Below are 14,680 nucleotides of genomic sequence, written 5' to 3' on the forward strand. Positions count from 1 at the left end.
TGTACACAAATTGTGGGACCTAGACAGTGTAGGAATACACTCTGATGAACCAACCTCTGAAGATAACATAACTTTGGATTTGTATAACTAGTCTGTAGAATTTAGAGATGGACAATACTGGTAAGATTACCATGGAAACTAAACCATTCAGTTACCAACAAATTACCAAGCAGCTAAGGCTCAGTTAAGTTCTTTTCTAAGAAAGTTGAACAAACCAGAACATCTAACCATATATGATGAATATTATAAAAGATCAATTGAAGAATAAATTTATAGAAGAGGTAGAATTCCCTGTTAACCACAGAGAAGGACATTACTTACCACATCACGCTGTAAGCAAGGATTCACTAACTACTCCCATAAGGACATTTTTCAATTGTAGTAGCAATGCGTCCAAAGGATCAGCTAGCTTGAATGATTGCCTATACTCTGGACCTACACTAACAAAGGAGTTGGGGATATATTACTAAGATTTAGAGCAAGGATGGGGAACCTTTCTCCTATTAAGGGCCATTAGGATATTTTTAACATCATTTGCGGGCCATACAAAATTATCAACTTAAACACAGTACTTGGAGAAATAACTGACGATCAGTATGACATCAGAGTTAATGCCATCTGTCATATTGTGAATGCAGTGGGAGTAAGAAATTACGGCCTTTGTGCCGAAATATCTGAAAAGTACCTTTATGGTAATCTATACTCCTTTATAATCTTTACAGAGCCTGGGTCAAATCACGGGATAAAGTTGGGTCTGTCAAAATTTTCAGAGAAACTAGCACACCCTTTATAATTACTTTAGTAGCCCACTGGGGTCCTGGCTCTGAACTTGAGATCAACCAGTTTGCCCAAGAGTTAATTAAAAATATCTTCTATCATTACATTCAGGGTCTCCAACTGGATACTCTGGCTGGACGTGTGGGAAACTTAGCTCTGTGTATTGAAGAGCTAATACGTATCCTACCCCATTTAGGTATTATAAATTCAGTAATACCTGCAGGGATTGGAAGTGGTCTGGGTGAGGATATGTGGGCTTTAAAATATTTGCCTTGCTCTGAGAAGCTGGCAGAGTACTGCAGACATATCAACATAAATTGCACAGTCGTTGATAGCAGAAATGTCTCTGATCATAAACCCGCAGTCGGAGTATGCAAGTGGTATCCACCACAACAACCACTAGCACAGCTTCCTTCACAGCCACAGCCTTTACCACAGCTTCCACTACAACAATCACAACCTCTGCCACAGCCTTATTCCTATGAGGAGGTGTGGCTGGAGAATCCAATGTTGCTACCCCTCCTCCAGCATGACCCACTGCAGCAACAGCAGCAGCAGCAACAGCACCAACTCCAGCACCGGCAGCACCATGGACAACGAAAAGACCCACGAAAAAGACCTGCAGCAGCCTCAGATGAAGTGGAACCACTCGGTATCATATATATATATATATATATATATATATATATATATATATATATATATATATATATATATATATATATATATATCAATCATTTCCTGTGGCACCCTCGGGGATGCATAGGGCCTCGATGAACTCACACCACCACATCCTATCTTGTGCTAACTCCTCAAGATCTCCCCAACACTCATCTCCAGCTTCCCGTCTCATTGTCCTCACCCACGTCTCTTTTGGCCTTCCTCTACCTCTCCTACCAAGTGCCACCCACCCTGGTGTACCTCGTACTATTCTCTGTCTCCTATACACATGTCCTAGCCACTTCCATCGTGAGAACCTAACATATTCATCGACCGGCTGCACTCCCGTTATTTCTCTAATTCTACTATTTGGTATCCTTTCCCACCACTTAACTCCTAATCTTCTTCTAAGTGCTTTTTTTTCAAACACCAAGAATTTATTTTCCATAGTCACTGTGCTGCACCAAGACTCGTGTCCATAAATTAAGATACTCCTAACCATTACCTTATAAAGTTTGATTTTTGTATGCACAGAAAAATTGTTATTATTCCAAATATTTTTAAGCATTCCCATTGCCTGATTAGCCTTCTTTAACCTTTCCTCGAATTCAAAGTTCAAAGAACCATCCTTGGCTAAATAAGTACCTAAATATTTAAACCTATCAACTTGCTTTACAACCATACCTCCAATTACACATTCCTGCGCATTTTCCATATTCATATTGATTATTTCAGTTTTTCCACAATTAATAACCAAACCCACCTTGCGACCTTCACTCACCAAACAGTCCAACACTCTCTGCATCTCTTCTGGCCCATCACAAATCAAAACTATATCATCTGCATAATCTAAATCAAAAAGTTTCCTGTTCTCTCCCCAAAGTATACCTGCACCGGTTTCTGTTCCAACGCGTTTCATAATGTAATCAATGACCAATATAAATAGTAAAGGCTATAGAACACCACCTTGAATTACTCCGGACTTGACTTCAAACGAATCACTCAGACAACCATCAACCATCACTTTACAAAATGTGTCCTCATGCATGTTCATAATGACCCTCACAAACTCCTCTGGTATTCCATAATGTCTCATGATCTTCCCCATAGTCTCTCTCGAAACACTATCAAAAGCCTTTTCAAAATCAACAAAACAAAGACTTAACGGTACTCTCATTTCATTAACTTGCTGCATCAAATGCCTAACTATAAAGATCTGATCATTGCAACCACGTCCCTTTCTAAAACCAGCCTGTTCATCCCTCAGAATACCCTCAACCACCGGCTCCAACCTATTTAACAACACTCTACTGAAAACTTTCAAATGCTATCGGTGACAGAGATTCCCCTCCAATTACCACATTCACTCAGGTCTCCCTTCTTCGGAACTTTAACAATTACACCATTCTTCCAAACTGATGGTAGTAACCCCGTCACCCATATCTTATTGAATAGCTTGGTCAAGATCATTATTAATCTATCCCCCTCCACTTTAAACATTTCCGGAAATAAACCATCCTCCCCTGGTGCCTTATTATTCTTTAACTGTTTTACTGCTTTCTCCACTTCTGCAAGCCTCAACTCTCCTGTTTCTATATTTAAATCTTCCTGAGCAGACGGTATATCCTCTTCTGGTGGTATTGGTCTATTAAGAACTGTCTCAAAATGCTCTTTCCATCTATTTTTAATATCTCCATCTTTGGTCAATAAATTTCTTTCGCTATCTCTAACTGGTATTTCCTTGCGTTTACCTACATTACCACTCAGTTCTCTAATCGATTCATATGCTATTCTTTGACTCTGTCCATCATTTTTGTTTATTAAGATTTCAGTCTCTGCAACCTTTTCATCCACACATCTTCTTTTATCTCTCCTAGCTAACCTTCTTACTTCTGAATTCAAACTCCAGTACGCAGCTCTTGCTAATTCAATCTCTCGTTCATCAACGCATTGCATCTCACTCCTCAATTTAGCCTCACCTCTCTTTTTTATCATATCCCACGTTTCCTCTGATATCCATTTCTTTCTCCTGAATCTATGTCTCCTTCCAATCGTACATTCAGCAGTCTCATGCAAAACTTTGTTCACATCCTCCCACATCTCATCTACACTTCTCTCCCCCTCTTCCAACGTTTCCAACACCAAAAACCTATTTCTGCATTCTAATCTGAATTCCTCCTTTTCTTCTCCTTCCCTTCTAAGCTTAACAATATCGTATCTACCAACACCAGATTTTTCCTTCTTCTGATTTTTAAGTTTAAACCTTATTTTTGCAATGCTGAGTTGATGGTCACTACCAATATCCGCTCCCCGTTTAACATGAACATCTAGCAGAGAACTTCTATGCCTCCTACTGATAGCGATGTGATCAATCTGATTTTTATATTTTCCACACGGCGACACCCAAGTTGTCTTGTGTATATTGCAATGCTGAAAGAGTGTGCCCCCGATGACTAAGTCATTTGCTAGACAGAAGCTTCCAAACCTCACTCCGTTTTCACTCATCCTACTACCAACTCCCATCTTACCCATACATGCTTCAAATCCCTCATTTGAACAGCCCATTACTGCATTAAAGTCTCAAACGCAGATCAAAACATCATGTCTAGGTACCCTTCCTACTCCTTCTTGCAACTTTTCATAAAATGTGTCTTTCCTTTCATCGAGTGCATCATTAGTAGGTGCATAACACACAAACAGACTGATGTTGCCATGATTTGATTTAAACCGTGCGTATAACAATCGCTCATCTATAGGATCCCACTCACATAAAGCCTTATTTGCCTTACAACCCAGCAACAATCCTACTCCCTGATAATGCATTCCGTCCTGTCGGCCAGATATCAATAAACGTATACCATCCTCCAAATCCAACTTATCGACTCCAGTTAATCTAGTTTCTGTCAGAGCACAAATATCAAGTCCGTAATTTTGAAAAACCTTCACTAACTCATCGATTTTACCGTCATGATTTAGCGTTCTCACATTCCAGTTACCAATTTTAATTGTATTTTTTGCATTAACAAAGGAATTAGATTGTAATTGAGGCAACCGTGAGATTCTTAGCACCCCCTGCCCATTTAAGGGCTGCACGGGACTGGGGGCCATTATTGTTCTTTCAGAGTCCATCAAGGTTTCTTTGGCTAACTTCCTGAACACCTCGCCATTGTGTTGCAGTCGCAGTAGGCAGCTAACTTGCCTGATTGCCCACACCCGAAAGACCCAGCTATGCTGTAGCCAGTCACGTGCCGGCATGCTTCCCAGCCATTTCACTCTCAAGGAGTTCCTCTGCCTGAGAAAGCAACCACCCCCCTGCTCCCGAGGGCTTTTGATCTGTGTAGGTAGAGGGCGATCACTCCCTCACTAGCCATATACAGTGTATATACAGTTTTATATATATATATATATATATATATATATATATATATATATGAAACTGTTACCATATTAAATGTATATGAAGATTCCCCTGCCTGCCAAGAAGCCAGAAATGGAAGCTGTTATACAAAAGAAGACATTGATCGATCCAGATTTAAAAGGAAAATTGTTAATATTCAGAAATTACTTACGCCAATAGTACTTACGAAATTAATACTTATCAAAACTAAGCATACCCAAATTTGATTACTAATAATAGTTTGTATGATGTTTTGGGGAGATGGTATATAATTCTAAGTACTGAAACACAGATTTACTTAAGAAATTAAGACTTGTCAAAACTATTGCATATCCTTTCTTATTACTACAAGCATCTCGTCATAATAGCCTGTATGATGTTCCTGGGTATAGTATGTAATTCTAAGTACTGTTATTTATTTATTTATTTATTTTTTTTTTTCTTGAAAGATATTCGTATGTAAGTTGTTAATAAAGTAAAAAAAAAAAAAACAAGATTTACAAATCACCAGTTTTCTTAACCTATAAAACAATGGTATATAGTATTTTTCTGTTAGTATATATTCTACAAGGGAACAGGCATGTCACTGAAAGACACTGATGACATATACCTATATGTCTCTTCCATTTCGAGAGGAGATGTTTACCCAGATAATACCACAACAACTTTCAGAATCTCATTGTCCCACTGCAACTAGATCCAAGTCATGAATATGAAGTTGGGTTAAGTAATATTTTATTCCCAAAACATCATTACTGTCTCAGAACTGGCGATCCAGAGTGTAAAATTGGTTTTCATGCATGAATAAAGAGATCTGAAAACGAAGACTACGAGTACAATTTATATAATTATATACCTGAAACAAATATTGTTTCCAACTTAAGCTCTCGTAATTTAGTATCTATAATCGAATCCATTACCTGTCAAATGCTGAAAGAACTTCAGGATATTGTTCAAGAAACGTATGCTGAATATTTCCCTTACCAGCAGATATTACACTACTGTATGACTATAACAGATAGGGCTGCCATCCAAAAAATGGTAGTTGGGCTGATGAAGGTCGTATATACACCGAGTTATCAGTGGAGTTTGCTCCTCAAATTGCCATGGTGCTGGTGTTTGAGCCAAGCATTCGTTATTCAGTATTTAAAAAAATTTAAAAGGAAAATCCCTCATCCTCGAAACCCAATCCTGTTAAAGTTATAGGTCCATATCCACCCAGATCTGATGGTTCCAATGATTTATTTATATGTGTACTCTGACCTGGTTAACCCTTCGCGATGCGGGGGACAAATTGTGAATATCCTTGATGCTATACCCCTACCGAATGATGTGACAAGTAAGGGTGTTAATCCTATAATGTACAAAACAATTAGTAGTTCAACCATAGAAAGTGTTGGCATAAAAATTACTTGTCAGAAGAATCAATATACTCTGAAGACAATCACAGTGTTATCTGTGTTTTACATATAAGACGTAGGTAAAGATGTTTACAGACTCATTACTGTTTTTGATACCATGATGCATCCTACTCTGATTCCTCCTTCCAAAGACGAATTCTTTCTACTATTCAAAGACCCATTCCTACTCAAACGAGGAGGGGCTCTTTAGGAGTCCCATATACTACCAACGGGGGGCTGGTATTTTTTGATTTTCTAAGGGGCATAGGGAATTATTCCTTTTTTTTTTTTTTAATGAAAATTGTAGTTCCTGAAGCTCTGGGTATGGGACGAGGTGTACTCGAGGATGTATCTAGTGGCAAGGCAAATCTGAAGGACTCTCTGAAACAGAGAGGTATTACAGCCCTGAAAGGTGTCGCTCAATGAGTTAGCATGAAAGGAGCATGTAAATGAAAGTCAAAACGAAGGCAGACTATGGAAATGTTTTAAAAGGATGTATTTGAGTTAATATAACTTAGTTAGAATAGGAACTTGATTCCGGTAACATGTCTCTTGATGTAGCTTCGGGAGTAGGGGTAAAATCCCCCCTCATCAGTTATTCGGCTGCCATGTCAGAAATGTTTCCTCGTCCTCACAAAGTCCGGATGATAGAATCATCAATTGCTTCAAAGCAGGATGTGGATGTTCTACCCATAAACACAGGCTTTGATAAAAAAAATAAAAAAATAAAAATAACTGATAAATATGTAGAATTTCACATACCTAGAGCTGATGGGTCATTCATTGATATGAGCACTCTAGCCCTCGAGTTGAAATTACGAGTTACAAAAGCAGACGGGACTTCCGCACATGTAGAAGATAAGATGATGTTTGTGAATGCAGTATTACATACAATATTTAAATCTGCATCTGTGTTTTTAAATGGGATTCAGGTTGAAAATAACTATATGTATAATTATCCGGCCTTTATAAAATTGCTTACAACACTTAGTCCCTCCAAAGTAGGGACTATTGGTAAAAACTGAGATTTACTTGATGATGAAAATGGTACTGGGATAGGATATACCTGTACTTTTACTGAAGACCATTTTGTTGGGCTCAGTGATTAGTTTTTTTGTTCATTTGTTTTTCCTTCCTCTGTTCTGTTACTAAAAAAAAAAAAAAAAAAAGGACAAAGGTTTCTTACTGTAACTAAGGAACATGGACTGCATCTATGTGGTCCACTACTGATGGACTTAAATGGGTTGGATGGATATTTACTTGATAACATTGACGTCAATATTCGACCTGAATTTGCTAATCCGGGTTTTATTATCAACGCTCATCAAGATGGGGGCAATTTGAAGCTCCACATAGATTTGTGTAAACTATGGATTACTCGTCTTTCCTCAGCTGGCGGCCATGGCTGCACTTATTGCTTCGTTATCTGATCCAGGGTCGTTTGTGGACTATGTGTTTAATAAACAAGTGGTAAAATCATACATCATTGCTCAAAATCAAAGTTCAGTGTCTGTTGACAACCCTTGGGGGAACTGTATTCCAAGTAAACTGTATTTGTGCATAGTTGATATGGAAGCTTTTTCTGGATCGTATAATAAGAATCCTTTGTATATGACTCATGCTGACTTGTCAGGGCTGGCTGTAAGTGTCAATGGGAGAAGTCTGTATAACTTCACAGTCTCTTTTCCTTACCAGTTCGCATCATTGGACTGTTATACCTTGAAGGCTCTAGGTCTCAATCGAGATCACTTACTTAACTATGAGGCCTGTACCAAGAAAACAGTTATTTTAGTTTTAGACCTATTACCTAAGGACGTTAAAGATGCAAATGATCATGAATACACAGGAAATTTGAGAATAAATATAACATTCAAGAAAGCCAGTGGGTCTAATCGTGTCCTGCTTATGTTTGGAGACACTCAAGGAATTCTAAGAATAAATAATGATCGGCAGATATATTCTGATGTGAGAGCTTAAAGGAAAATGAATGATCAAGAACTCGAAACTGTGATTCATAAAATTTACCCCCTCACTGTGTTAAGCAATTCCGGGAGTGTGTCGCAGCTAATGAATTGATAGATGTGAAAATACCTGACAAACTTAAGCCTGTGTTTATCACCACTAACATATTACCCACTTCAAAATCTGGAGGAATGGATCACCGGGTTTGTTTGTTTTTTCATAAAGGATCACAATAAATATATCCTTGATTCATATGGTCTTCTACCTAACCAGTACTCAGAACATTTTGTAACTTTTTAAAGAAATTATAAAGAATTTAAATTGTGCACACAGCTCTACCGCTTGCTGAGTGTTTCTTCTTATGTTTGCAGGGCCTATGAATTATCTTTCATACATGTCATATGTTCAGAGGGTGTAGGTAGATTGATGATGATAATGAAAAAACAGTTCTGCAAACATAATTATGTCGAGAATATAAAAGGGTACTAAAATATGTGTATAAATACTTTCCTGTGCTTCTCCCTGACTGCCAACGCACTTTCTGTCTGAATAAATAAACTTACAATGAATGTGAAGAATGTGTGTTTTACCTATGCAAGAATCTTCCCTGAAGAGTGTAGTCACTACACACTGGTAAGTATCAGTCCTTGCAGTTCCATAATAGGTGATGGGTGTATGACAGTACTTGGTAATAATCTAGAGATGGATATATAAACCTCTGGAGGTGAGACTCCGACAGACATCTATGGAAAATGGGAGAGCTGGGTGGGTAAGGTATCTTTGATGGGGGACTCATGAAATGTTTGTTTTACTGTATCTAAGAATGATTTGTTGGACATGTTTATTTTTTTTCTTTTCCTTAGGTACAAGCCCGGGATGTGACCTATGGATGGACATCACACTCTAGCGTACCTTTGGGAAATCACCCTTAGCTGAACTGTGGTGTGGTGAACATTTGGAAACACTATGTGACCCACACAAGATACCCATGATATTTTGCTTTAAATGTGCAGACCCACTGTACCTGAGTGATGCACAGTGCCTGATATGTCCAGGATTAGGATGCATGCAATAGGAAAACATTATTAATTAATGTCTTAATATGTTTCACTTTGTTTTGATTTGTCCTTTATATGAAAAGACGTCTCCTGAAACAGGTAATAGTGGTCGTGTTAATTCCAGCTGATAGTGATTTTGACTGTGGTAATAGAGAGGATAAGAGTATAGGGAGAAAACAAAAGAGAGAGAGAGAGAGAGAGAGAGAGAGAGAGAGAGAGAGAGAGAGAGAGAGAGAGAGAGAGAATTTTGCTAGGTGAAAGTTACTCGGGAATGAAAGTTGGGCAAGGCCACTCAGACTCAACTTTCCCTTGGTCATTTACTCAGTAGCCACAACACGAGGTGGACATGTGTGCTCTCGTGATTAAAAGATCTTCAGCCTGCGTAGATTTGGACAGGAGGTATGTGACCTAATAATCATAGGGGGGGGGGATTGCTTGCGGGCATGCCCAATATTACACAGAAATAATATTGGGCATGCCCAGTACTACACATGGGTGGGAGGAGGAAGGGGAAGGGGAGGGATTGCTTGAGAGCATGCCCAGTACTACACATGGGTGGGAGGAGGAAGGGGAAGGGGAGTATTGCTTGAGGGCATGCCCAGTACTACACATGGGTGGGAGGAGGAAGGGGAAGGGGAGTATTGCTTGAGGGCATGCCCAGTACTACACATGGGTGGGAGGAGGAAGGGGGAAGGGGAGGATTGCTTGAGGGCATGCCCAGTACTACACATGGGTGGGAGGAGGAAGGAGGAAGGGGGGGCATTGCTTGAGGGCATGCTCAGTACTACACATGGGTGGGAGGAGGAAGGGGAAGGGGGGGGATTGCTTGAGGGCATGCTCAGTACTACACATGGGTGGGAGGAGGAAGGGGGGGGGGGATGGCTTGAGGACATGCCCATGACCAAGCATGCGAGGTCATGGGCAGGGTTGTACTACTGTCTTTGAACTGAATTACTTTTTCTTCTTCTCTGTGGGTCTCATTCAAACCTACAATATCGCAACTAATGTTTTCCAGTTCAGTCATTAAGTTATCAAGTTTGTAATCTTCTGTGAGGCTTCTTACGTTGTATGCATAGATCTTCATGGATTTCAGTTTGTTTAATATCCCAGTCATTAACTTGCCAACACAGTGCCTACTCACTTCCGGTGGCACACTGGCCAAAAGCACAGGAGGCAGCACGGCTGGACCTTTAGTAGATGATGATCCAACAGGAACTCGCATTAAATCATTTGCAATATAACTCATGTTTGGTTGTGAGGATTGTGGAAAATAATCTCACCTCCCTGCCACGTAGTTTTTGGAGAGATGTAATTTTTGTGCCACTATATTTATTATTTCGGTGGAGCCCTATACTGTATATCTACGGGGGGTCCCATGGTCCGCGCCGTCTAAGACCGTACCCCGTATTTATACAAGGCCTTCCCAGGGCCTTCCCAGGGATGTGCCAGGTAGCAGTGGAATCCTGCCCCTAGATATATATATATATATATATATATATATATATATATATATATATATATATATATGGTCAGGCGATGGCCACCTGGTCGTTACATCTTACACATTATTACAAAATGCCAATCGGATCTAAGATATACCTTGGTGTGTAGAGGACAAGCAAATGCATCCAACTGCTGAGAAGATGAGAGAGGGCATGACCTACCGGCTACCTTTATTACTCTAAGGCGGAAAATACAGAATTTATAGTGCAATAATTCGGTGTTAGCAGAAACGTAGAAAGGCAGATTAGACAGTTTCAGGAGGAAGGCGCAATGGAAAACTGTCATCGTTCAGGATAAAATCACAACATGGAAGGAAGCACCTACAGGCAGTGCTTGCATCGTAAGTAAAGAATTGCACCTACTGTAGAATGACGTACATGAATAGTTGTGTGTAGACTTAGGTCTTCTGGGTTATGTATTCGAACCCCAGCCTGTGGGATTAATTTCGCCACTCACAAGAAACCATTCGATATGGATAATAGTTTAGACAACTGTCATAATGCTGACAGATAATGACACTCAGAGCTCACAACTGCAGCTAAGTAAAATATAATGAATGAAAGAAATGCATTCCGGAGCCGAATGCTAATCACCCGCCAGAATATGCTGTTGGCCAAGTAACGAACTACTTACAAACCAAATGCGAAGAAAAATGGCAAAACTCTACGGAATTCAGTCACCGCGTTTCACAAAATCAAAGTCATATTAAAACAAGAAGCGGTGCCAAGGTACAGCAAACCCGTTCCAGGCAGTCATTTTACTGCTGACGTATCAACACAACAGGATATCTGGTCAAAGATCTCACGTATAAACTCTGGAGTAAATCAGGTGAAATTTGGCGATTCTATACCCATTTGAAATTTTAGGCTTGAACCACCTGACAGTGACTCCCCTACTGCTAACTGGTGGGTGACCCCCCTGATGTAATGAGGCATGCTACAGGATGCAGATTTGACAGATGCACCTTTAGGTTTTGGGTTCATGTCGATATGATGAATTTGAAAGGAGTTATAGCGATTTTTTTTTTTTTTTTTGGGGGGGGTCCTACAGCCTGGGTCTTGGCCCAGTTTGGCCTAAAATTTAATCAGGTGATCAGACGGTCATAGCCCATCATCCCTGTAATTTTAGTCAAAACCGCACCAGTAGTTTTCGCGTATAGTCGTTAACAGACCGACAGACAGACAAACAGACAAACAAACAAACCGAGTGACAACAATACCGGTCCCCAAGCCCCTCCGGGACGGGAACGGGGAACTAGTGACCTTTGGTAGCCATTTTGGTGACCTTGACCTTGACCCCGAGTGCCTATTTTCGAACTCGTCCAAGATTTTGGGCACATCTTGATACCCTGAATGTTTCACGTTGATAGCTCAAGCGGTTCATGATATATAATGGGAACACACACACACACACACACACACACACACACACACACAAGGGCAAAAGCATTATCGCTTCGCCTTGGTAAAGGTGGGCGAGAATAAAGGAGAGCTGATTTCAGCATAGTTCTTAGCTAGTTGAATTGCAGTGGTGCTGACATGGCAGTGAAAAAGAAAGCAGATGAGAAGGTTCGTCACCTGGAGCATGATATGGCATCTAATGTCAGTGCTGCCAACCGCTCGTGTGACATAAAGCAGAGCGCAGCAAAACTTGAGCCTTTCCTATGTTTTCACCAAATTTAACGACACGACTCTTGTATTTTATTGTACCTAGGCCAATGGGTTAAGAGACAGGTGCACCGTAAACCTTGCAGCTGAGTACTCCATTTGGTTTATTATTCAGCTGATAGCACCAGGCGATTTTATTCAGCTTTGTGGAGAGTTTTTGAGGTAGAGACATTAGATATACATTCCTTTATCAGTATCCATCCATATGTGGTACACTGCGGGACCGGATCATCATCAAAGAGGGAGAACGATAACCAGAATTAACCTTTCCCCATGCTGGCGAAGTACGATGGGGAAGATATATCAGTGGGAAGAGTGATGCACCTGAACATCCGAATATAACGAGATCACAAAACGTACAAAGTGGAGGGAGAACTAGACTCTAATAGAAGCTGTTAGTGATGTCAAGAAGGTACTGTACAACTGACCCAAGGTCTCTCTCTCTCTCTCTCTCTCTCTCTATTTTATATATATATATATATATATATATATATATATATATATATATAGTATGTGTGTGTATAGATAGATAGATAGATAGATAGTATGTGTGTGTGTGTGTGTGTGTATTTATCTAAAAGAGGAATAAACTGGACAAGGATAGTGGTCGTGGTAGAACGCCACTTAAGTCCACGGCAACCCTGATCAAGATTTGCAAATAAGAGAACAGTTAACTACTTTTGGCGCATCCTTTAACAGGAAAAATTCCCTGGTCTGCGGCAGGTCCAGGTGAGGCTACAACACTTGGCAATGAGACCGTGGCAGTGAACCCAACAATTATCTGTCGGCCATTAAGAAGTTTGAATGAGGGCAGGCGGGGGGTGGGAGTAGAAAAGCAAAGGAGTTTTAACACAGTACAAAGGAAAGCAAACAGCAACATACATAATGGTGCTTTCAAGGCTGTTTGCTACAGAGATGACTATGATATCTAATTCTGAAAGCTGATAACAAGACAAGAAGGCGATCAACTGTGAAAAGATAACTGAATTCCTATTTTTCACCAGAGATGACACACAGTTGTCTAATTTACGAGTTCTCACATTAAGTTTATATACAAACAACCTTTAGCACAGAAGACTTTGCCCAGCCGCAGATATGACAAGAAGATTCCTCCATCCACCCATCATCCAATCCTACGTTGCACCATGAGGAGCGTAGGAGCCCGGGGATAGGCAGTTGGTCCTGACATTTAAGATGAGAGTGACCAGCCTCACTCATCCCTGAGTGGCAGTACGTGAGCAATCAACTCCAACCACCCCTTGGATACAAATCTTCACCGGCTCAATACAATTGGAGTGCAATAATTACCCACTAAACCACCAGGCGCCAAAATTTGGTTATATGGTTACCACCCAGCATAGTAAATGGTTTACTGGTGTACAGGAAACCATTTGGCTTGCCACTCAGTGTAGAGTCACCCATAGGCAGAAGGAAGAGGAAAGAATGAAGGAAAGACAGACAGAAGAGGGAGTGTAAAGTCACCCGTAGGCAGAAGGACGAGGAAAGACTGAAGGAAAGAAAGACAGAAGAGGATGGAAGGAAAGAAGTATGGAGGAAAGGAAAGGGCAGACACCCGAAGAGCAGCACTACATCGAGTGAGTGGATGGTGAGCGCCCCCACCTACCACAATACTAAGATTCCTATTTATATTAATTCTGGCTAAATAAATGAAGGCAGTGAATTGTGTATTGCCCATATATCTGTGCATCACACACACACACACACACACACACACACACACACACACACACACACACACACACACACACACACACACACACACACACACACACTCTCTCTCTCTCTCTCTCTCTCTCTCTCTCTCTGTGGGAGAATGAGGGGAGTAAAGACAGCAGGGGAGATGCTGAGGATGGAAAATAAAAAAAGGCAGAAGCTGTGATAGAGAAGAAAATCGAGGTGTGCAGGTGTTGCAATGGAGAAGGAGAGGAGAGAGGGGGAGGAATGTGTAGCCGGAGCAGAGAGAGAGAGAGAGAGAGGAGGGGGGAGGGATGTGTAGCCGGAGCAGAGAGAGAGAGAGAGAGAGAGAGAGAGAGGAGGGGGGAGGGATGTGTAGCCGGAGCAGAGAGAGAGAGAGAGAGAGGAGGGGGGAGGGATGTGTAGCTGGGGCAGAGAGAGAGAGAGAGAGAGAGAGAGGAGGGGGGAGGGATATGTAGCTGGGGCAGAGAGTGAGAGAGAGAGAGAGAGAGAGAGAGAGAGAGAGGAGGGGGGAGGGATGTGTAGATGGGGCAGAGAGAG

This window comes from Coenobita brevimanus, chromosome 27 (assembly GCF_032717465.1).
Source record: "Coenobita brevimanus isolate Jiangsu-jjx chromosome 27, ASM3271746v2, whole genome shotgun sequence".
NCBI lineage: Eukaryota > Metazoa > Arthropoda > Malacostraca > Decapoda > Coenobitidae > Coenobita > Coenobita brevimanus.